A 26,598-nucleotide genomic window follows, 5' to 3' on the forward strand; every position below is an offset into this window, starting at 1 on the left:
AGACTAAAAATTGCAAGAACCTCCATCTTCATGCTCCAGGACACAGACATAACCAGCTGAGATCAGACATAAATTTCTGCCCACTACATTACTGTGAAGTTACATGCACTGGGAATAGTTTACAGCTTTGGAGACTTGCAAGACTTTCAGTTTCTTCCATTGGTTGGAAAGCTTCTACATTCATCTTTAAACATCTTCGAAAGCAAAACATTCTCAGGGAAGAACTGCCTAAATTGAAACAATTTCTGACAATTGTCCATCTCAACTTGTTTTTAAACTTTTTTTAAATGGCTAATGATCCACAATATCATTAAAAAACTGGCTCTGAACCTCCACTATTCTTCTTTGGTGACTGGGAAAAGAAGCCACACCACATACAACCTCAGTCAACATCCCTCCACTACCAAACACACACGCACAAACACAAAATAAAAAAACTCTAGTCAAATCCTTTTTTAATGAAAACTGGTTGCACCAAGTTTTTCTAAATTATTCTGCTCTTATGAGAAAGAAACTGATTTTTCAGTAGAAAATAATCAAGAACATTAAAGCCTTTCTAGTTTTCACTCAAAAGCTATTTCTATTTACATAGGACAAGGTTGTGTTCTACCCACATTTTCTTTCTCCGATTCATACGTCCACGGGCTGTATTTCTTACATGAAAGTGGCTTTCTGCCACAGCTGTATATGGCATTCCCACAATCTATTTTCCTATTGCAAGGCCTCATGTTGGAGTTAGAGGAAGACTTGTCAGTCCAGGAAATAGATCCACCATGCAGCAACTGCCCATTAACTTGGGTTAATGCTGCACTGGCACTTCCAAAACCAATAATTTGGAAAAATACTATTTTTCATCCAGATTGTGTAAACAGGTAAGAATTCTCCCAGCTGTAGCATTTACATTGACTTTATGCTTCTTTTGATTTTCAACTTCAAACATTTAAGTATTTATTACTATTTTGAATATTTATCCTTCCATATCCATCCCAATGCAGCCAAATTTGCCATAGCTTACCATAGATTTTTGCAGTTCCAGTAACATTTCATTCTTTACTAGTGGTCTCTATAATCCTTCTTGAACTAAAGGATACTGCAACACAATCACCCATTCTAGCAATTTTGCTACTATCATAAACATTCAGTGTATGGGTTCCTTGACTTTATGACTTGAATAAAGATCAAGTTCTCAAACAAGAAGTATACTCCTGTTATGTAATCAATAAAAATTTATATACAAAACACACTAAATATGAATATAATGAGGTAAAAAATATAATTAAATGAATCATAGAAGAAAAGTGGGCAGAAAGAACTTCCATTGCCATTAACATCTGAAAAACTGAAGAATTACCATATGACAAGCAAGAAATTATTCTTATGGCAATAAGGATACAACAGACAAGCAGAGTAAGAATGTGGTTTTCTTCGTGAAGTCAAAGACAAGGGCAAGCTACCCGTCACTCTTTACTGGGAAATCTGCACAGGAGCCTTCTTGATGCAAGCCAAGACTGTATTAAACTGACAAGATATTTTAAAAGTGCAGTATAAAGAAGCAGCTGCAAAGCCTTAAGCCTGGGATATGATACTTAAAATGTAAAGGGAAAATAAAACAGAACTTTTGAATTCTTACAGAAATTCAGAACAGTTGAACCAAAACATGGAAAACATGACAGAAATCAAACAGCATCTGTTACCATGCAGGAAAGCACTAGAAGGAAAGGAGGACATGAGAAAGCAGAAGTTGAAGGACAAATTTCTAACAACTTGATTTTCAGTTATTCACAGTCACACAAGACTCTGAAGATGTCTGGCACTCCTTTATTCAGGTGAGGATAATAAGGTATCCTCACCTAATGGTGGTGAAAAACAAAGTCTTAGGGGGAAGCTGGAACTATTGTGACCAAAAAAACAAGACCTGCAGCAAGAGCTTCACAAGGTTTAAGTACACTTCATCGGAAGACAGATTGATACACAGGGCTCTGCAACATTATTGAGCATCAGAAATCACAAAACCAGCTGCATGCATCTTGTTCCCACTCTACTTCCACATTTCAGTTAAAATCCATAATATCTATTCCTTTGATGGGGCTGTGGGCATAGCTAAATCTCAGGGGGAAGAAAGTAAATTTTTTTTTAATTGCCCTGTTTCAGAAGGATCTAGCTCAATTTGGATGCAAATGTGGAAGCAAGGTACTCTATAAAGCAACAGTAACAGAATCTAGGCAGCAGAAACACCATAAAAGGAAGCGGAAAATGTTTTTTCCTTCCCCATTGTTTCCTACATTTCAACATCTTCAGGAAAAGATGATACAAGAAATACCCTAAGTTCTTTTTTTTTACTGTAGGATCACTCAATGAGTTTTCACTATTTATTCATTTATCTTCATGAGGGAATTTCTCCCAAGAGTCCAAGACAACCCTCTCAAACCTGCTCTAGTATAATACAGGAAGAAAAAATTAACATCACTTCAACAGTTTTCAAAGCAGATCCATGTTCTGCCCACATATATCTGTATTCAATTCTCAGTACTTTCAGCAGACACTGCTCACAGATGCCAGTCACTGGCCTCTACAAACCCAAAAAGTGAATGAAGCCCAGCTCATGAGGAACAAAAGCAAGTACATCCACTGCAAGCACACACCTTAGAGCACACAAGCTGCAGCCACCTGACCCTGGCATGGAAGATGAAAGTACTGCCCTCCTTCCAAGAGAGAAGGAAAAATAAAAATAAATCACTATAATTTAGGGCATTCTGGAAGGTCAAAGTCCCTGTGTGAAGTAAGGTGGTCTATAGGATGAATGGAGTTAACAGAATTATGTTTGTTTTAAAGACAAAATTAGAACAAGGCTGTCCTTTTCCAGCAGCCAGGAAAAAAGGCATGAAAGCAAAGTGGATCCCAGTTTCTATTCTGGCCCAGGATAATTACTAAGAAGAATCTGGAATGTTTTATCTGGAATCTCTTCTGAACAGCACAACTGCCCACAAGAATTTTGGTCCTACTACCGTTCTGAAGTTCCAGTATCAAAACTCGTTTTTAAAAAACCCCACACATTAAAAACTACTTTCTCAAATGAAAAAGCTGTTCATCATTAAAACTAGTGGCCAGATCTTTGCCAGTCATACATAAATACATTAGTTTAATATATGATGCGAAGTCACATATGTATACACATGCTGCACAGCATCTGTGTAATGAAACTCCACTTAGTGTTGCATATTTGCCTGCCACTGGAAAGATGGTGCCCCCAAGAAAACAGCCAAGACCACCTAAATATTTTCATGTCTTACATCAGACTTAAAAATGTACAGAAGAGGAAGCAATTTTTCATGATTTCTTGAATAACTTCTCTGTATTTCTTGAACCACTCATGACCAATGCCTGGGCATTTTTTTGGAAGCCAGTAACCAGCTGGAAGGAATGAAAGTCTGAGAAAACAGACAAAATGTTCTGTACTTTATTAATTGTCATGAAGTGCATCTCCGGTCCTTACCATTTTGTACTATTACAGGCTAGGACAGTGATGTATCATTATGCTCACACACACACAGAGATGATAAGTTAAACTACATGTTTAATTCTCAGTCACACCTACATGCAGAAGCCTTATTGTTACAAATATCTGTAGACGTGTTCTATAGATTCACTTAAACTAAGGACTGCATTACAAATGCAAACCAGACAAGTCCAGGAAAGAGATTGGATTGGAATTCATTTAGAATTTTTCTTTTTAAAGCTTTCAGTCTGACCCAACCCAATTGCACAAGTCACTACAGCTTTTATTTTTCCATTTTGGAGTGTATAAATTACTAAAACATCACCAAATTTACAGAAAAATAAAAAGCAGCTCCAGTTTTAGCACAGTGGAGCTGGCTGCTCTGTGCACATAGTTACTTCTCCCAGCTCTCCCTGCTGTGACTGCTACCAACTTGCTTTTTTCCTACAGGAAAGAGTTTTTATTTGCCCTCTTTCTTCTTCCTCAGAGACAAAGTTTACCGTACACCACTTGGACACAGAGATAGGCAGTAGAGACTTCACACTTGCAGGCCCTTGCCAACCATTCATTAGTATTTTCTTTGCCCATTTTCAAGTGAAAATGGCTGCTACAACTAGCACCAGGCAAATGTTACAGTCACTTTATCTAAGTACAGAATGATATTATTAACACCTATTTCTCAGCAGAAAAATGTCACTTGCACTGCAATAGCCATCAAAAGGAGCCATCTATCTCTGTGGATCAGTTAATAGGTCTTTGGCTGAAGAGCCCCTTCGGTCACAACAGGCCAGCAGCAGAGATCAGAGCAGGTCTAACAAGCGAGAGCTGCAGTAGTCATGCTGCCCCAAGTGCAAAGCAAAGCTCCTGTCTGAGAAGCATCCATTTGGTACATGGGCTTGGCCATCACTTTCCAATGAAAATTCCACCCCACGGACAAGATTTCTTCTAAATGAATTGCAAATTATACACCCATGGAGTGCCAGCTGGTATTGTTTCTCTGTAGTTTTCTTTCGGTTTCCCTTTTTCTCTCCCCTCAATTAATACAAAGATATTCATGCCCTGTCATGTCTTACTGCTTAATTATGTACTTTGCAGAACAAAGCTTTAAAAATGAGACTATCAAGCTGGAGGGGGGAAGGGGGAAGAGCAGGACAACCAGATGTGCAGAGAGTGAGAAGGAAACAAAGGGCATTTTGAAAGGGGAGTGAGAGAATTAGGATGTGTGTGGGGATGAAAGGATGGAGAGACAGAAATAGAACAAGAAGATGCACATAAGACTTATTTATTCATTCACTTTAATTTATAAAAAGTTATGTGTTGTATTAAATAATTCATCTGCAGTTATCTAAAATAATTTAATAAATAGTTGGTGCTGTTTATTATCAGATCTTAACCTGCTTCCATTTCATGAAGCAAAAGATACACATTTCTTGCTGGCAGAGAAAGAATGCTGCATTGTTTTACAAAACTGGAAAAAAACCAAGGCAAATGGAAAATATATTGGCAAATCTTCTGTTAGAAGGCATATTTTACTTGAGTGAAACAAATTAAACTAAAAGATATTACAAAGCTCTGCTACACCAATATTTAGTTCAGTCACAGTAAGACAGTTTTTCACACATCCATTTTATCCAAACTTTCTTTATCAAGTGGACTACTAAAATTTATTTTTCATACACAGTCAAGAGAAGGTAATTAATGAAACAACTGTTTTATCTCCTCTTACAATTGTTGTGCATGTTGTGGTACAACAGGCAGTAGGGACTCCCAGAGCACAGTTCTGGAATCAGTTTTGGGTGGGACAGAACTATTGAAAATTAATTAGTTCAAAAGCATTCTGTTCGAAAGCTCACTGTACTCCTAAAATATTCTTTAAAAAACCATTACCAACCATTGCAAGTATATGATATTTTGGCACGGCAAAAATGTTTCCTACCAAAATAAAAAAAATCTGGGAGAAGGAGAAAGATTTTTTCCACTAGTATTGATCTACTTCTTCTGGTTTCACACACCATATACAATGGTCTTCAAATATTTGCTGAACTTGATTCTCCTGTATTGAACAGAGAGAGGTAGATTTTCCTTTAGCCTCTTGCTAGTGCCAAACACAGAAGGAACAGCTTTACAAATGAAACCGAAGACTTCAAGACAATTTGTAAAACAGAAGCTAATGTTCTTTATGGACAACAGAGTTAATGGAAGCATTGACTTTTAAGCAGTGGTCTACTTTGAAGTTAAGCAATGACAGTGTCATTTCATAGCAAGAGCCTTCAATATAAGAAACTGTCTTGTTTGTAGAGAGGAGCCAGAGCTCAGCACCCTGTGGGCATGGCTATATTGCTATTTTTTACCACCCACATCATCCCAGGGGTCTCGGTTTCAGGGGCAAGAAAAGGTGAACACAGCCCTGGAAGTGCACCCTTTTGCCTCCTCTCCAGCAGATTGGTTGTAAGGATCTGCTCTGTGAACTCCATCCTCTGCCACCAATGCCCATCCCCTACCTGTTCCTCTGAGACACAACTACATGATGTGCTGAAAAGAGGCGCCAGTGAGGAAAGCACTGCGTGGAACCAAGAGGTGAAGGCGAGCACGAGCCCAGCTGAGTCCAGCCTGAGTCAAAAGGAGCCAACGTGAGCTGAGGGGAGCCAAGCGGAGCCAAGCAGAGCGGTCAAAAGCAGCAACGCCAGTGCCGGAAACAGCTGTGTGTGGAATGGAGTCCGCCATCCAAAGCAGCGGCATGGTGAAATGTGGACAGTCTTGCTTTTGGGGGTTTGTCTGTCATTGTTTTCTGTTGCCTTGGGCTCAGGGACAGGGAGAGTCAGCCACAGGAAGTGGCCACCATCTTGTCTTGGTCCCAGCTGCCACATGGAACTAAGCTGAGGTGGTGAACACCTTCTCTGTGTAAAGCACCTTCTCTTTTGCATACTTTTGTTCTTAATATTGCTGCTGTCACCATGTATTTCTTATTCCATTGCTTTGTGCTTCCAGTAAATTGTTACCTCAACCCTTAGACTCTGTGTTTGTTCCTCTCTTACCAGAAGGGCAGAAGGAAGAGGAACAGCTTATTTGGAGTTTAATTTCCAGCTGGTCTTAAACCACCAGAAAAACAAAAACCAAAGAGAACTCATTTTCTTGCCTACCTTTTAATGGAATATCCTCCAATGTGAAGTCACTTAACTCGTCCCACAAAAGATTATTCCACTGCACTAAAGAAGCCCAGTACAAGTGAAAGTTGATCCATCAAAAAAACTGTTTCAGTTTGTTTTAAATCAGTTTAAGAATAGAATAAGAAACAGCCTTTTAAATTTTCTTCTGACATACTCTATTTTTATTAACTAGCTGACTTCGTGAATTTTAATGCATTAAATCACCTAACATAACAGAGCATTTATGGAGGTTGCAAGAATCAAATTTAATGCAAAGAAGCCTTTCAAAAAGGGGATACTCAACATTAAAGTTCCCAGTATAAAAAAACTGAGTAAGCTTGGATAAATCTTTACTGCAAAAATGATTCTATTCTAATCATAGAATCATTTGGTTGGAAAAGAACTTTAAGACCATCCATTCCAACTGTTAACCTAAGACTGCCACGGTAACCACTAAACCATATCCCCAAGCACTACGTCTACACTTCTAAGTCTTTTTTTATGTCTTTTTTTTCCTTTTTTACATTTACCTTATTTGCATCTTTTAAGTACCTTGAAGGATGGTGATTCAACCACTTCCCTGGGCAACCTGTTCCAATGCTTGACAACCCTTTCATCTGAAGAATTTTTCCTAATATCCAATCTAAACCTCCCCTGGTGCAACTTTCTTCTCATCCTGCCCACTTGTTACCTGGGATAAGAGGCTGACCCCACCTGGATACAACCTCTTTCAGGTAGCTGAAGAGAGCAGTAAGGTCTTCCCTGAGCCTCCTGTTCTCCAGACTAAACACCCCCAGCTCCCTCAGCTGCTCCTCATCAGACTTGCGCTCCAGACCCTCTCCCAGCTTAGTTGCCCTTCTCTGGACATCATTTCAATGTCCTTCTTATGGTGAGGGGCTCAGAACTGAAGCCAATATTTGACATACAGCTTCAACAGTGCCAAGTACAGGGGGACAATCACTGCTCTGGTCCTGCTGGACACACTCTGTGTGATACAGGCCAGGATGCCATTGGCTTTCTTGGCCACCTGGGCATGCACCGGCTCAGGTTCAGCCATCTGCGGACCAGCACGCCAAGGTCCTTTTCACCAGGCAGCTTTCCAGCCACTCATTCCCAAGCCTGTAGCACTGCCTGGGGTTGTTGTGACCCAAGTGAAACACTTGGTACTTTGCCTTTATATATATGACCTCATACCACTGACCTTGGCCCAGCAATGGAGCCTTCCTACCTTCCAGCGGACCAAAACGTCCACACAGCTTGGTGTCATCTGCACACCTACTGATCCCCTGGTTCAGATCATTGATAAAAATATTCAACAAGGACTGACCCCAGTAATGAGACTTGGGGTACCCCACTAGTGACCAGCCACCAACTGGAGGTAGCAGCATTCACCACCACTCTCTGGGCCCAGACATCCAACCACTTTTCAACCTACCAAAGAGTTTGCTGTCCAAGACATAATCAATCCATTTCTCAAGGATAATACTTTGGGAAACAGTGTCATAACTCCAGAGATCCTGATGGCTAGGAAGTTTGCAGAGTCCAAAGCCATATGTATTGGGTCTGGCTGAGATGGAGCCCATTTTCCCCATAGCAGCCCTCATAGTGCTGTGCTTCGTATCAGTAGCTAGCGAGGTGCTGATGAACACACTCGTGTGTTGGCAACTGCAGAGCAGTGCTCGCACGGCATCCGCGCTGCCTCTCCAACTATAACTGCCTCCTGTACTGGGCTGGGAGCGGGCAAGAAGTTGGGAAGGGACACAGCCAGGACAGCTGACTCCAACTGACCAAAGGGATATTCCATACCATATGGTGTATGCTCAGCAATAAAAGCCAAGAAAAAGGAGGAGAAAGGGGGGGGCATTTGTCTTTAAGGTGTTTGTCTTCCAGAGCAACTGCTAGGCACACTGAAGCCCTGCTTCCTGGGAAGTGTCTGGACACTGATGGGAAGTAGAGAATAAAGTCTTCTGTTTTCCTTTGCTTCCATGCATGTGACCTTTACTCTATTAAACTGCCTTTATCTTGATCTTCAAATTTTTTCCATTTTATTTTCTCTCTCCTGCATTCTGCTGAAGAGGGGAGTGATAGAGTGGATGGTGGGCAACTGGCATCCAGCCAAGGTCAACTCACCACACTGTACAATGTTGACGTCCTCCTCAAACAGGCTTTGCTGAAACACCACGACTAATCAAAAGTCTGGACATCAAATGCCATATGACTAATCCTGCCAAAACCAGCTTAATCAAACAGGTTGTCAAATGCTTTAACCCATGCTGCACCTCATTCTTCAAGTCATCTTTTTTTTTTCTTGGAGAGACTTCACAATCAAGAACAGAATGTAAAAAAAAAAAAAATACCCTACAGAAAAAAAAATGGCTCTTCTGCCTACAAATTACTGCCATGACAACGCTTTAAATCCAAAGGGGATATAAGCAAGAAGAAAGAACTTCTACTCCAGAGACTACAACTATTTTATATGGCAGAAACAAAAGCATTCATTTTCCACAAGAGATTTCTATAGTTAATTCCTCTGTTTCTAAAGGCAGTTCCCACCACATAAAATACCCCAGTGCATGTCAGAGTTTCAAACATCAAAAGGCCATACTTGAGTAATTAAATCACTGGATGTTGCACACAAGAATTTTCCAGCTTTCTCAGTCTCAGTGTAAGTTTTAATTCATATTGAACTCGCACCCAGTCAATCAAATACATGCATGACACCTATTTTCAGGGCTCTACTCTGACAATAAGAAAAATAATGTTATAAAAAAATGTTACTCTCATGCAAAATCTATCTTGTCACACTCTAGTAATGCATCACATGACAAATCACTGACTCCTGGCAATAGCTGGTATACAACAAATACAGTCCCAGTTCATTTGAATAACCTTTACTTACAACAAATACAGACCATTTAATATCTGTTTTCCATACTAAACCTTTTTAAATATACTGATTGATTGAACTGTGGGCTTGATACATTTTTAAAATTCATTCCCTCTTCCCAAGAAAGCAACTGCCAGAAAAATTTTGAAGGTATTTGTACAGTAAAAAAGCTGCTGTAGTAAACCAGAAAGCATATCAAACATTCTTGCCCACACAAGTTAAAAAAATACAAGTTAAAAAAAAATAAGTTATGGAAGCTAGTTGCAACAGCTCAAAAACTTGCTTCTAGAGCTAGAAATCTTTAACTGGTTGAACTCAAAGAATATGCTACACTCAACAACCACTAGACATAGCGTCATTGCTTAGCTTCAGCCTTATCTATCCATACAGAAAAGAGAAAAACACAGACGTAAGCAGCTTGAAGGAGTTTGGGGTTTACCCCTTCGCGGCTTTAAATACAAGCTTGTAGTTAATACATTTCATGCTCTCTAAAGTCGTTACCCAAATGTGGAACTAGACACATTCAAATAGTTTGACACGTGAGATATCCAAACCAGTCCTAAAGTCCTCAGCCTAAGAGACATCCCACAAGACTGAGGGGACAAATTCAAAGAAGCTGTCAACATCATGAGATACTGTGGCAAAAATCTCCAAGTGCTGTTGTTGGGATTGGTTCCTAACCCCAGTGGCAGTGACCCAAACTCTCAGGCCCCAGGCTTCACCTGCTTCACACTTTGGTTTGAGCTTTGCACCCTGCAGTGGTGGCAGTCTTGGACTGTGATGGTACAGTTATTTCCAAGTCTGATTTCAAAACAAGCATTAGAGGGCATAAAATTATACAAAATTAGGCTTATTATTTCCATAAATTGCCCTTACATCAAAAACTTTCCAGGCCTCTTCACCCCTTTGCTTTTTATTCTTTTACTGATGATGAGGTAGTTTCCTGTACTGACAAACATAAAGCAAATTAAAATGTTCTTTTTTTCATACTGACTTCCACTACCTTTTATTTGCATCCTCACATACCTTTAACCCCAATTTAAAAGCAAAAATAGCATTTTATTAAAAAAAATCAAAATGTAATGCTTTTTTATGTATCAGGCATTGCTTGTTAAATATAAGGAAAAGGGTAACTTTTTTCAAAACAGATTCACACATTTGCACCTTAGAAACTGTGTAGCCTGCTCGCCAAAATTAAAACATGTATTTGTACAGAACACAGGTAGCTACACATTTCTAAAACTGGGACTTATACCAGGAGAACCTGCTATCTAAACTAATGTCTGCTAACATGTTTTTTGAAAACTTTTCTGTGCCAGTGCTAGGTATTTACAGGTATTGTATGTCTATACCATAATAAACTTTACTATATGTAGGTATATATATCTTTATTCATTTACTCTCATCTAGATGACCCATCTAAATAGTCAAAAAATACATATGAAGCATATACACATCAGTTGTAAGTACATTTTGAACTTCCCCACCATTATAGGATTGACTTTGCAATAACAAATAGTTTACACTGAGCTGCTGTTGTGCAGACATGCTCTAAGGTAATCAAGCTATTTGGTAAAAAAATATACAGAATTTAAGAGTCAGCTTAAAAATACCTAAGTGTTGAAACAGGCAGGTAACATTAGTTTCTTTGACTCCTCCTCCCCAGTCACCTCATAAGAACAGCTGTAATGAAATTTTATCAATTCCTGCAAACTAACACTACATCAAAAGTATCTTAATAAGTATAAAAGTAACAAAAAGTTCAAATAAATACTGCCAAAACCAAACACCACTGTTTTGATGAGTTCTCAGAATAAATGAGAGCTGGCACCAAAAAGAAACTCTGAGATGTAGATAAAAAGCATTTTTTTTTCTCATTTTTATGAAGACCTAAAGAATTGAACTGGCTTCTTTGACTTTCTGCCCCAGCTGCAGAGGAGGGACTCACCACTCTGCTCCCAGCAGCAAGCAAAAGGCAGTTGGTCATCCAAAGGACTATTTTTTATCCTAGGTGCCAGTGCAAACAAACCAAACAAATCTAACTAAATAGACAGTAGACAACACAGAGACTGCACAAGTGGAAGACTACTTCTAACACCGCTGCACCATCACCCCAGGTTATAATGCAGTAATCAGCAAAAAATAACAGCTTTTGTAATCACAGTTTTGTGCATCCCAGTGCCACTTTTTGCTTTCAATATCAGAATGAGAGGAGGGACCTCAGCCAATTTTTTTTTTATCATCTGGATCTTAATGAAGTTTATGTCCCTGCTTGCTGTTAAATTACACAGATTAGTAACACATGAGTAAAATAAATACAATCCTTCACATGATTACATTTTAAATTACCACATCTGAGAGGGAAAGCACAAACAACATGCACTTGGCATGGACGGAACATTTGCTGCCCAGGTTTGAAAGCAGGACTTCTGTTCAAAAGCCTTTACCTCTTCAGCCAAAGAAATAATTTATTCAGCTGGCTGCCATTACAGACTTCTCAATGGGAGAAAGTACCTTCTAACACCGTACAAATATGGTGGCAGTGAAATACAAGAACAAAGGATTATCTGGACTTACTGGTCATCAAATGCTTCTGAACCTGTGGCAGCATCTGACACTGATGCACAGAAACCAAGGATGCAAAGCTATGCACATGCACAGACTGCAACCCTCCACACTTCCACCCTGACATTTAGAGTCTGCCAACCAGGTATCTTAAAGGATTTTATATATTGCAGCTCCAACCACAACTTTATCAAATGCCTACAAATGTGACTGATCAGTGCAGTTATGGGAAAAAGGACGCTTCACTTAACCTTATTTGGAGTATATCCCGTTCACCTCAACGCTGCTTAGATCAGACACCAGTTTGCAGCTGCATACATTTATCAAGTGTTCCTATCAGGTGCTTAATATATATCCAAATCCTACTGCTAACATCATTTTAGTAGTTAATCAATCAAGCCTAAATGTTCCCAAGTTCAAAACCAGCAGCTGCTGTGGGTTGACACAGATCCAGCAATGAGCAGTTTGTTTAGGATTACGTACTCGATTCACCTCCACATCTAAGGATGCTCATGGTGCTATGCAGCAAGGGTCTCAGCACCATTTCTCTCCACCAATTAATTAGCTCATCAACTGAAGACAACTCAGGGGGCATGGGATTGAAAACCTACCATCAAGATAAACTACTTTTCCTAGCAATCACTGGTGGAGACAATAAATAGCCTTGCCAAAACACAGTGTGCATCCCAATGCTACTTGAATACATTACATCACCCTCCAAATAGGAATGAGAAGCAGATCATTTGACTACCTTGATCTAGAGGGGGGAACACAGCATACAACCCCACAATCTACAACCAACACCACAGACTTGGACAGCCATCAAAAACTGGGTTTTTGGAAAGATAGCTGTTTTGATTCCACTTCCCTTAATAACATTGTATCAATATTTCTTTAGTCTTTAAAAAACGCACTGATTTGATACATTATTTGATTGAAAGACACATGACAACACAATCACAAGAACACCTTTTTCAAAGAAACTTCTTTTCATAAAGCAATACCAGCTCCATTTTGCTCAATCCTTGGAAGTAATTCAGAGGCAATTGCTTTGGACAGCAGAACAGCAACCTCTGGCATGACTCCCACCAGCTGCCTCCATTCACATTTAAACCACAAAGGTTGAAGGATATTTTTCCTCACAGACTTGTCCATGAATGGTATGACATGATTCAGAAAGGGAAAACCCAAAGAGACACACTATTAAAAGCCTCTCTATGCAGTCCCAACTAATAACTCAGTTTCCAAATCTTTCCCTGTGTTCTCCATCATTCCCTCTCCTGATTCTCTTACTCTGGTAACACTGCCAGGCTAGACACTTTTTTTTATTCTTCTCACTCTGCTTTCTGCCTTCTGTGCTGGAAAGGAGGCACTGTCCTATTTGTTTTCCAACATGCTGAGCACAGCTATAGGAGAATCTGCTTATTGCCTCAAAGTATTGCTCACTGATGGGCAAAATAAATGATAGTGTCCTGCACCTTCTCTTTCCCACATATTATTCCTTAGCAATGCAAAATAGAGCCTTTACAGCAGAAAAATAAAGCATTTCTTCTTCTTCTTAGAGGGGTCTCAGTAATACTACAAAACTGAAGGAAGTGACAGTAAATATCGTCAATCTTAGATTTTCTCTGCCATCCTTCTGCCACATAGAGTTTATTTGTATAGTCTGCAGAACTACTTTGGCAAATGTTTTACTTTCTGAGCATGCAGAGTTCACTTCAGATGGCTGACATTCCCCAGAAGTGCCAGGGAAGAAAGAAAAAGAAACATCTTGGGACTTCCCACTTCCTCTCAGCAAGACTGTCCCAAACCTCCTGCCCTCAAAAATATGTAACCACTATATTCTGTGTACTTTCCAGTGATAGAAAAGTGCTCCAATCTGCCTCACCAGTTTTAAAAAATGGATATTTGTGCTTAAAGGGGAAGAAGGAGCAAGAGCAAGAAGAAATTTTTTAAAAAACATTTTAAGTATCCCTTTAAAAAGCTTCATTTTGTAACTATTTAGTTCCTTTCCTTCCCACTGCTTGCTTTTGACATACAAATACAAATGCCATTGATGAAAGTCAAACAGAAAATTATATCCCTCTGCATGAAGCACTTTAAGCTAAAAAGACTTCAGAACCCCAAATTAACTATCTCTCCTCATCAGATCTACCAGACACAAGCTCTCAGGACCACAACTAGTAGGAAATTACACTGGTGAAGTGACATATTCTTACTCTTTTTTGCTTGAATCTCACACCCCAAAATATAATGAAAGCAATTTCAATTTATATTGACAAAACTACCTGCTAAGAAAACATAGGCAGCACTGATGATCAAACTGCTGATGGAATTTATTTGTTCTTATACTAATTTACCCACAATAAGTTATTAAACTACTTCCTTTCATGACATTTTGAAAACTAATTAACTTTTCCAGGTGTTTGACTATGAAGACCTTTTTCTCTAACACTGGACACTGAAACTGCCTGGAAGCCACCAACATGTGCTCTTCTCAGCTCTTGTTTTGATCTTGTAAGGGATCAGATTTTCCTGCCCTATTAGAAAATTCCACACGGGTTCAGATTTAATTTCTGTGGGCCAAGACATCTTTTTTCCTCTCAGTATCTTTATGCACCCCAACATTAATTCATTCAGATACCTTCTCACACCTGTACTGTCTACACACTACTGAATAAAGATGCCAACGAACCTGCAGAAACAACCCTGCTGCATCAGCTAACTTTAACACATAGATTTCTGATTATTCATGCATGTTTTGAAATTTGTTTAAATTCCCTTCTGGGCAGAGGTTCTTCAAATACAGTCAACATTTCTTTCTCATTAATTAATGGGAGCAATTTTTTACTTCAATATTATTTGAATAGCAAATGTTGAAATGCATGGGAAATGAGATGCTTTACAAAGACACAGGAATTCCTGCTCTTCTTCCTAGTGCACTGAACAGAAATTTGCTCATCAACTGCAGCTCCCAAATGAGAAGGCTCACAACATTAAAATAATTGAAAGAGTAAATCACCCTAGTAGATGGAGTGCTGACATTATTATGCCACATTCAGAGCTTCATGTTAAAACCCAATTCCTAGATCAAATGACATTTTTTAAGTACTTAATCACTTTTCAATATAATTTTTTCTTATGTGCACTTACAGAACCTTTCCTAACTTCCCCTGCTTTTTCCATTTTTTACCTTGGGGATGATAAAATTCTGATTCACTTCATCTGAAAACCTTATTTTCAAGAAACAGATGATATTTCAGTAGACTACATCAAATCTAGGTTCTGTTTGAATTACTTCATCCTCTTGTATTTCAGTTAATTGTCTGAAGAGGAGGCAGTCCACCTTTCCAAATGACTCTCCAAGTTTCTGTTTGCCAGTATATCTAGTTGACCCCTCTAACCCAGCTTGTAGGTCCTGATCCTTCAACGGGTATCTGAAGCCATCTGTGGCCTTCCCCATTCTCTCTCTAACATTGACACCAATAAAAGATGGAGTGTACCCACTGCCAATCATCTTTTTCTTTCTTTCTTTCTCTCTTTCTTCTCTTCCTTTCCTTTCTTTCTCACTCTATTTCTTTCCTTCCTTCCTCACTCTCTTTCTTTCCTTCCTTCTTTCTCACTTCCTTTTCTTTCCTTCTTTCCTTTATATATCTGACAGATGTTTCTAAACAATATACTCTCGTTTCCCCTTTATGGCAGTCTCCATATCAATGGCTCTTGAATGCAAGTCATTCAGCACATTAGAATCTACTGGGAAAATGGGCAGATATGAGAGTAAGATACGAGATATAAGATATGAGGTGCCATTATGCCAGAAGGCGTGAATGGACCAACTGTTTCTTTTTTGATCTGTAAACAACTACGGAGGTCCTGGACAATGTGCCTTTGCTAGACAAATGAAAGGAAATTAGGATGCTGTTCCTGATTTCAGTGTCCTGAGACCTTTCCTTTAGACTGTCCTCTCCCAGCAAGGAAATCCCACAAAGGTATAGAGTAAGATACCACATATCACTCATGCTAACAAAACCAGATACACAAAGATAAGATCCAACAAACACAACCTAAAGGTGTGATCAGGATATAAAAATTGATATGCACATCTGTCATGACATCAGTAAAGCTATACTCCTTTCCTCATAAGATTAATATAAAATGTATCAAGAAACAGCAGTTATTATCAAAAGTTTTCATGTGCCACCAGACAGTTTAATGCCGTTTGGCATCATTATTCACTTAACAGTAACAGCGGAAAACATTTCTTTCATAAAACCCAGCTGTTCTGGGAAACATGGTGCTCTTAGAGCTGTCAGAGCAGGAGCTCAACCCTCCAGAGTACTGCAAAGTCAAGGTTAATGCCCTTTCAAAGCATTTAAGTACTGCTGTTTGTAGCAACGTAAACTGAACAACAAGGTATCGTGTGCTGCCCCTGGCTGCCCTGAGTTCATTTCCTTCATAGCAGCCCATCTGGTGCTGCTTGTATTTATGACCAGTACAGGTAACACAGCAATGTTGCTGCTGCTGCTGGTGCTTGCACAGACTCAAGACCGTCTCTGCCTCTCACACTGCCCCCATGATGTAGGCTGAGGGTGGGCAAGAGCTTTAGGTAGGCAAGGACACAGCCAGAACAGCTGACCCCAAGTGACCAAAAGGATATTCTGTGACACATAACATGATTATCAGCCATAAAAACTAGGGGTTTGAACTTTCCAAGGCAGCTGCTGCTCAGAGACTGGTTGGGATCACTACCCGTGGGAGGTGGTGAGTGACTGCCTTTGCATCACTTGGGGGTTTTCTTCCCTTCACTTTTTAAATGGTCTTTATCTCAACTCACAAAGTTTTCTTGCTTTTGCTCTTTCAATTCTTATCCCACTGCAAGGGGGAGGGGAGGGAGGGTGGGAAGGAGGGGTTGGTAGGTGCTTAGCTGCTGTCTGGGGTAAACCCACCACATAAGGTCTTCATTAAAAAGCTCTAATGTAAATATTTGTGAAACGTAAAGTTATCATGCTGCTTAAAATATATTGTTACAGACTTAAACACTCATCACTTGCTGAAATGAAATAGCAGAAGTATCACATTCTCAAACTCTACATATGAAAACAAAGTATTTAATACAACTGCAAGATCATCTGGGCATACTTAAGAACAAAAAGAGATTCTATATTGTAAAGTATTTCCAGAACCCCCATCTTGTAGGGTTCAGAACCCTGGATTACCAAGAAACATCTCTGTGAAAGGAAGCTGTTGTGCAGAGCACCTTTAGGAAGTGCTGCAGGTATTTTAAGTAGATTTTAGTAACTAAACAACCAGGGACAAAACAGAGCAAGTTTAGTATTTCTTCACAATAATACTGTAACTACAGTTTCTGTTCCAGTGTTATGCAAATATGGGCTACAACTGTAAATTATAACACTTCTGGAATGAGGCTGCATGCCAACAGAAGTGCACACCCTATTCTTTCTTTCTTTTACCTTTATATTTGGGAAGAAAAAAACATGTCCTTATAAAGGAGAGAATATTGGCTAATATTTTGGGCTTCTGTATTTCTTTAAATTCCAAGCAGAACTACAAGCCTCCAGCCTCCCTTGTTTTCTAGGTACTTTGTATATGATTATTTTCTAAAATATCCAAATGGGAGCCCAGACAAAACGGCCTACTGACGTTTCTTCCAAATTAATTATTTTCTTTCAGATGAACTTTTTGTATGCCACTTTTCTACACAGAGGTGTCCTATTGCATACTTATGAACTCATGGAAATGTTGAAGTTAATGGCAGGGCTGTCAGACCCCAAACAGCGGAAGCACAAACTGCACCACCACTGCAAAAACTCTACAGAGTGAAGATAAAAACTAATGTTATCATTCGAAAAAAAAATATGCTAATTTGAGACAAGCAGTACTCTGAAGCATAAACACCAACATAAAGAAAAGAGGAAATGAAACTGATTCCACAAAAATAGACATACAAAGCAGAAAAATGAAGCTGACACATACAATAGCCTGTGGTATATTACTATGAGAGCTACAGGCAAGATAACTTAACTATTGTACACAAAAGATTCTGAAATACGGATGATGATAAGCACAACTTTAAAAAATATGTCGAAACTTTTACATAATCTTTATTAAATATAAAGCATTATCACATACCAAGTCAACAAAAAAAAAACCCAGAAAATTAGCCTGGTCAAAAAATTTCCACTTTTTTTGTAGGAGCATAATGGTTTCTGGAAAGATGCCCTTAAGAAAGGATTTTTCAGAACCAAAATTGGACCTAGCTGTCTCCTCATCTCTGTAAAAGAGAATATTATCTGGTGATCACAAAACACAGCTGGGCTGTATGATACGCATGCTGAAACTCTATCAGCTTGTCTAGAGTGGGCTGGACCTTCTTTAAGGAGAGAAGAGAGGAGGCCTTTCATCCTGTTACAGACAAAAAAGGGATCTGAAATCTCAGTACTTTGAAGAATAGGTAAAATGTTTGTTTCCCAGCTCAAAGAGTAAGGCATACTACACTTCTACAGTAAAGGAGCCTTTACTCACAACTCTTCCCTGGTGTTAAACAAAAGAGCACATACATATATACACAAGAAAAATGCCCACAGTGGTATCCAAACTCGCAGGAAACAGAATACAAACAAATTAAAGCAACAAGTCCCTGTGGTCCCATCTGGAAATACTGCACAGGAAATCCAAGTTGTAAGGTGAAACTATTCTGACTAGGAATGCAAATATAAATTAAATAAAAAACAGGTTAGTTTTAATCGAAAACAGTTTAGTTTTAAGTTCTTTTAAAATATTTAAGAATTTTCAAGAAGGTAGAAAGAAGACAACTTCATAATAAAACACTTGCTTTTCATTAGCATTTTTGTGAGGTTTGTAAAATCTCTAGAGGATGTGTTGCCTGAATATGAAGTCACATTTTGAATACTGTGTAAGTAATAAAACATCTTCCCCTCCCTCGGAAACACTCAGATCTGTCACTATAGTCCAGTTTTTCTTCACTGTTCTGCTCTTTACTCTCTCCAGGCTATTCTGTGATTGATTAGTCAGCAGCTCCAGCTCTCTTCTAAGAGACAACTCATTTCTGCAAAAAGAATTATTTTCTTCTCTTCATTTATGCCAGGCATTTGAGTAAGATAAATCAGAAACTGCAAAAGATGAACCAGTACAAAGCCAAGACTACACCTGGAGTTTTGCCAGCAAAAGTAGCATTGTTTAACAAAATTACCCCTAAGAAACATTACCATGTCACTGTGATTGTTATGTGCCCCTAGCTCCAAACATAAAAATGCCAATATTGGATGAAACCACCCAGCCAGTATGCTTTCTATGTCTCTCAACAGATAAGCTCTGTGGTTTCTGTTGAGGGAGTGCACATACTCTTCCAGTGAGAGTCACCTCCAGATGTTTTCCATTTGTCCCCTCCTCCAGCATCTGCTCTGTTGGTCAGACATGCTTCACTGTCCCACATCTTGGGGAAAAAACTCACCCCCACCCCAAGCCCTGCAAAGGCTTTTACCCTCAGAACCAGTCCTGAAGCACCTTTACTGCAGGAAGGCAGAGACAGCAACATGAAGCAATGAGGTCAGTTCAGTAGAGCTCTCCACAAGAACTTCCCTCTGCCAGCTTAATTCTTTTTTTACTCAACTCGTCCACATCATGCATAGTTTTGTGCATCTGTCATAATTCTCCTTGGTGGTCTTTTCCAGGCTTAACAATCCTACTCTATTTGCTTTCTCCTTACAACACAGCTGTCCCATAATTGCCCTACTTAGGTTGTCCAGTTTCAGCAAAGCCTTTCCAAGAAGGACTCCAGAAGGCACCTTGATAGATTACCAGAGAGCAAAGAAAACAGTGACACCTTCTGTAAAGCCATGCAAAGGAAGAAACATTCTTGATTCCCTCTACTTTCACCACCCCAAGTCCTTCAAAATGTCAAGCTAAAATCAGAGAAGGAGAACGGCTGCATGTCTCTCATCTAGAAAAGCTGAGAACACACCAGCAACATAGCTGCTAGCTTCCTCTTCCAATCCCTCTGGTTAACATGAGGGAAATAATTTGTATCAAGTAAAGACGGTAAAGTTTATATGCAATAGGTATAACAGGATTCAATGAGCAAGTAAAGACCCAACGTATCTAACACTGGATATCTGTAGTTTGAATGTATTGTTTTAGAGACAGAAATTAATTTATCCTGCACTTGCATTCATGTTTGGCTACAACAGTTTTGTATAGCCTTAGAATAAATACCAAAAATTCCCTTTTACTTGAAAGCAGATTTGTGTTTATTACTTTAAAAGATTGAAAGTCATTATGAGTATTTCCAATATCCTCTGCTACTTCTTGAACATTCGCTTCTTTAAAACCAGCCAATTTTTTAAAATTATATATAGTCAAAGATGAATGCAGAACGAGATAGAAAACTCATTTTCTTAGAATAAGCCTAAAGAAGAATTCATCTGCTCATATTAAAGCATAACATAACAGGACTTAGTAGTGGGGGAGAAAAATGATGGGGGGAGATACCTATGCATGCATCAAAGCTTCACTTTAATAGGTAAAGAAAACAGGTATCAGGCTGAAGCAGCATTAAATAGAGACTTCATAAGGAAAACTTAAGTATGGAAGAATTTTAATTTCCTCTCCCAAGATTTTTGTAACACACCTTTTTTCTTCCAAAAAAACCTAAACTAAACCTGAAAGACCAGTTTACATATCTGCTGTGGCTGCAAGGGACAAAAAAATTTATGACATGACTTGTACATTGTCATGTTAATCACTTCTGCACTTCTTGTCAGCAATCAATCAAGGCTGCTAACATTTACCTGAGCAATAACCATTGTTTTCAACAAGAAAAATTACTACCTTGTGCCCATTTTTCTTATTAAGTATCATTTTACAAATTAAGGCTTTGATTCTACGAGTATGCACATTTTTGACAAGTTCATGTATTTCCCTGGAAGCCAGTGAGGCTCTCAGCACACAAAGCACAGAGCACTTCATGATTTGCAACAGCTTTACTAAGAATTTAGGAACCAAATACTAAAATCCACTTCAGTTAATAATATGAATCCAACTGAGAAATACATGGTAACTTGCTTATTAGAAGTTATTTAAAACTCTGACCCCATCTAGGTTAGAACAGTAGGTTTTTGAAATGTGTTTTTGTGATCAAATTCAAGAGATTTCTCAGTCTATCTGAAAAGGGAGAAGAATAACAGACACAGCAGAAGATTAAAGAGGGATAACAGAAAACAGGGAATAATGAATTTGAGGACTCTAATATTTAGGCTCTGCCCATATCTTCCTAAGTAATAAAAAACAAAACAGTAGTCAATACTAATTTTCAAATCAATCCAGAGTAAACAATAGGTTTATAGCTCACATTAGTTCTAGAGAGACCTTTATGATGTTTTTAGTGGCACAGCACGTTAATTAGAAATGTCAAAATGCACCTCAACATTGGTGCTTTGTTTTCCATTTGTCTCGGTTGTTAACTTTGGCCATTAAGACAAAAAAAATCCAAAACCAAACAAACAGCAAAAAACCCCCTCTGCTTTAATGACCACAATTCACTAACCCATAGCTGATTTTTCATGATGTGTTTTGGGATTAATTTTTTAGTATTTTACACACTAATTAACTAGTTTGGGAGAAAACCTTCTCCAGGGGACCATTAATTAATTACAGACATATTGTTTATTAATGCATATTTTTCTTTTCCAAAACTGTGCAGCAAGAGTGAACATAATTTACTCCCTTCTCTTAAAAACTTAAATTAATAATAAATCTGTTTTGCTGCACACTTAATTATGGCCCAGTTTTAAAGCATCCCCTACCTTGATCAAGCAAGAGCCTAAGGGTACCATCTTCTAGCACAATGCACACAATCTTTTGAACTATTCTACTGAAGGAGTTTGGTGCTCAGGACAGAGCTTCATGAACAAGTTTGCAAGATGCACATCATCCTGCTATTACGAAATGGCAACAATTCCGTATGTATGCAAGCTAATACAAGGCACTTCACCTCTTAAAGGGCAAACTGAAAAAAAAAAAAGGAGTAAAAAAGTAAAATAGTAAAATATGTGGTCATGTGCCAGTCTTAGGCAGAAAAATGAAATAAAGGTATGCCACTCTTTCAGAAATAGAGGTCATTCAGCTGTGCTTTGTTGATGTTGACAGCAGCTTTATGCATAAGCAAAGAACTTACAGGTACAACACAGCCTTTTCAAATTAAGAATATAACCCTATTATCATCAACTCACAGACCCCTTCCTAGAAATCAAGCATTAGACCCCGAAGTGTTAAAGCCAAAATTACAACCAGGAGTACTGTTGACAGCCAGTATGATGAAATGAGTAATTCTGGCTAGACTCTGGTTCCCCAGCTTTTTTTCCACAGGATATTTCTTAATGCTAATGCCAATTCCAGAACTGGAAACATTGCAGGAACAAGTCCATAAGCAGAGCAATTCACCATAAAAAGCACTTAAAGGCCACCTTTCAGATCAAGAATTGAGAGGTTTCAAATAGCCTGCATTTGCTCCACACAACTCCATATAAAGTTAGAAATATATCTAAGGAATAAGTAAATGTCAAAACCAAGGAAAAAAATTGCACACAGCAGTAGTAAGTGTGATGGGATACTCCCCCTTCCCCTAGGTTTGTGGAGGAAGAACTACATGTTAAGAAAAGCACCTCCCTTCCTACCCTACTGCCTAAACCCACTACTAACCAGAAAAAAAGTTCCTCACTCTTCTCTAATGCTGTCCCTCTCCAGCTTTCCTAGTGTCCTTTTACAAAGAGAATACTCAAGACATGGTGCAGAATTCCCTTTATTTGACAAAGCTTATTTTTGACTCTGACACTTTTGGCACCAAATGTTTCCTCTTTCCAGAAAAATCAATCTGGAGCCCCAAAATGACTGTGCACCCACTACGAAGGAATAATTCCAGACAAAAGATGCTTTATTTCTGTAGGAAGCATGTGGTTCTTTTAAAGGTTCATAAATACAGGTGGTTTCCATGTATAGGTTACTTCCTCAGAGCCTCCTGTTTTTGAAACTAACCTCTCGGAAGAGCAGGGAGAAGAGAAGCTTAAGCACACATATTATGCATATTAATAAAAGCAAACAGGAGCCCCCTTTTTTGTAATTCCTCATGGAAACAGTTGATAAGAGGAAAAGCTACAGATGCCTATAAGAGGAAAAAAATTCAAACTGCAGCAATAAGATCTGTGTTGCTTGCTCCTGAGTACCAAGTGTTGGGATTTGGGGAGGGAAAGAAACAGAAGGACTTTTCCAGAGGTGTCTTTGGCGGATGAGCAGTGGATAGGAATGAGTTTCTAAAGGTAAACATGTTATTACATATGTTTCTAGAGAATCTTCCCATTTAGATTTCTTCTAAGCTTTTATAAACAAGTGGTTCAAAAAAAGTATCTCTTATAGTCTTTATAGCACTTGGACCTCAATTATTTGCAGTGTACCATATGGAATCACATATGAAGCAAATCACTTCTCCTTACAGAAACAATTAGAATATTATAGGTGATCACATATGACAAAACTAACAATAACTCAATTGCATGTGACACAAGCAATGTGAAAAGCTTCCAAACAATGCAGAAAGAAAGCAGCCTGTAAAAAAAGTTCACGAGTCACAGAATGGTGGAGGTTGGAACGCTGCTCTGCAGGTCATCTGGTGCAACCCATCTGCTCAAGCAGGGCCACCTAAATCACAGTGCACAAGAGGGGCAGGTTGTCCAGATGGCTTCTCCACAGATGGTGACTCCACCACCTTAATGGGAAACTTCTCTTTCTGCTTGGTCACTCTCACAGTGAAAATGTGTTTCCTGATGTTCAGAGGCTTTCAGTTCCCTGTCTCAGTTTATGCCCACTGCCTCTGGTCCTGTCACAGGGCACCACTGAGAAGAGCCTGACTTTGTCTTCTGTACTTCCTCCCATCAGGCATTGCTAAGATCCCCCACTGTACCTTCTCAGTCCCAATTCTCTGTCATTCCTCACAGGAGAGATGCTCCAGTCCCTTAATCACTTCAGTGGCTCTTCTTCATGTCTTATACTGAGGAACCCAGAATTGAACTGTACTGCAGATGTGACCTCATCAGTGCTGAGTGGAAGAGAGGGATCACCTCCCCTTCACCTGTGGGCAACACTCCTCCCAGTGCACCCCAGGATACCAGCAGCCACCTTTGCAGCAAGGGCACATTGCAGGCTCACATTCGACTTCATGTCCACCAGGATCCCCAGGTTCTTTTCCACAAAGCTGGTCAGTTCCCAGTGTAACAGGTTCTAATAAACAGGGTGGTCTGAACTTGGAGACTGAGTCTCTTTTTTTACTCCAGGTGAAATTCTGCCATCCGAGTACCCAGTTAAAGGCCATAGTAAGTGACACAGGGTTTATTCTGGATGCTGCTGTCTCTCGGAGTGGCTCATACCATTAGTGACACACCATGAGTGCAAGTTATGTGGTCCTGAGGCAAAATGGTGACGTTTTGAATGGTGACAGTTCAGTCTAACTTCTTCCTGATTAAGTATCTATTTGAAATCTTGAAGAAGGCTAAGAAGCAAACTCAGATTGTAATTAATATATTCCAACTGAATATCTCCCATTCCATCTATGTTCCTTGGCACAAGGAAAAAGAACTACATTTTCCATTTTTTACCTTCCTCTCCAAGAGGCCTTCTAATTTTTTTCACAAGCAGTAGAAACTGAACAAGGAAGATAGCCATGGCATTTTGCCAAATCTTAACAATAAAACAAACCCAATTCACATAGGCTTCCAAGATAAGGGTCCACTCACAGTAGAACATCCAAAGTCTTGCATCACCACTGAACCCCAGCAGTCTCTTGAAATCACCTCCTCAGCAGTGAGTATTAAATATACTCATGAGCCCAGCTGGGTCCCAGGGGCATAGGTTCACACTGGTGTCCTCTCTGAAGCTTAACTGGCAATACCAAAATGAAACATCACTTTGACTGTAAAAGTCTACATCATTTCTGCCCCACCTGTGGATGAATGAAATAATTACTGCTGGGAATAAACCTAACAGAGCATCTCAGTTAGAGCACTGTCAAAATTCATGTGTAAGACAGAACTTTAAGAAAAAGAGTCTTGTGTTCCATGACAGTATTTGTTCAAATATAATAGAACCTTTTTTCTTTTTTTTTTTACTTTTGAAGAAACATTTTATTGAATATCATACCTTTTTTGTTGTTGAATATCATCACAAATCTCGTCGTTCGAGCCCATTGTCTATATGCCCATGTAAAATGCATGACTAAGCATTGTCTCCACACCACTGAAAAAACCTGTTCTTAAGATAGAAAAAATATATATGTAATCTAACTCTAGTTACTGCAAACTTACTTTCAAAGATAAAAATACCATTTTCTTACTGATTTGAACAGAAAAAGTCCTGAAGTGCTATAGCATACCTTTTTAAAGGGCAAGCAAATTAGGCACTTCCTTTCATCTTCTCAGAGCTTCTGTCATGCTTTGATGATGGCCAGACAAATCACATGTAACTGAGCCATACCAGAGTAATAACTAACTAAATAAGTGAAAAAAAAAACCAAATCAAAACAACACAATCACTTAAGTATTTCTCCAGATGCAGTCCTCTAGTTTCTGGAATTCTGTGCGTCTCCAAAGTCATCAGGAGATGCCTCTAACAAACATCCTGTTTGTATCTGGTTCCTCTCTGTGCCTGAAGAGCTAAAACAAACCATCACTGCTTCTTTCTTTCTTTTTTTAAACAAAAAAACTTTTTTTCCCTCCAAACCAAGCAAACCTGCAGTCATCAGAGACTTCCCACATCTAAACAAGCCAGGACATGGTAAGAATGATAATGAATTTGACAAATGGAACTGGCATCATTCTTCGATTGGATAAGCTAAAAAACCTTTTTCTGAGCAAGCATAGATTGCTATTTTAACTGTAAAACTGCATCAGTAATTGGCATCGACAAAGGAGAGCAGGTTGGACATCATTTAATAAATCTGTCTGTTTAGAAAACCAATAAATAAATGAAAGCCATCAACCCACACTTTGTGTGGCTTCTGCCAGTGCCAGCAGCCTCCAGCAGCCCACAGCCCTCTCCCTGCCCACTCCACCCAGGACAAGAACTCCCACCCTGGCTCTTCTCCCCTGCAGCTGACTCAACAACTGGCAAGGAGTTCAGTAGCATCCTTGTCACCACAGACACAGTAACAACACCAGCTTAAGAACAGGACAAATAGCATGAAGGCATACAGTGAATGTGTGTAATTACACTGAGACTAAGCTATAAATGAAAACAGGCACAAACAGGAAAGAAAAGGAGGAAATCAAAGAAGTACATCTGTGCCTAAGTGCTAACCAACAGCTACAGGCACTGTATTTGAACTATGATGCAGCTTTTGTCACCATACTGGTTAAAAGGAAGTAGTTAAAATGAAACCAGAAATTGTTATAATAAGAGGATAAGTAATTACAAAAGATAAA

General features: G+C 39.1%; 1 protein-coding gene and 1 long non-coding RNA gene across 4 annotated transcripts in view; both read right to left on the reverse strand.

The window, feature by feature from the left end:
• The window catches only part of CDK14 (cyclin dependent kinase 14), a 319,708-nt gene that overhangs the window by 277,393 nt on the left and 15,717 nt on the right, over positions 1 to 26,598 (reverse strand). The window lies entirely within an intron of this gene.
• Positions 20,376 to 25,751, reverse strand: LOC125327062. Its single transcript, XR_007204124.1, has 3 exons — positions 25,551 to 25,751; positions 25,319 to 25,429; positions 20,376 to 25,121 (listed from the first exon to the last, which is right to left on the reverse strand). It is a non-coding gene; the product is annotated as an uncharacterized LOC125327062 (long non-coding RNA).

Source organism: Corvus hawaiiensis, chromosome 1, assembly GCF_020740725.1.
Source record: "Corvus hawaiiensis isolate bCorHaw1 chromosome 1, bCorHaw1.pri.cur, whole genome shotgun sequence".
In the NCBI taxonomy this organism is placed as follows: domain Eukaryota; kingdom Metazoa; phylum Chordata; class Aves; order Passeriformes; family Corvidae; genus Corvus; species Corvus hawaiiensis.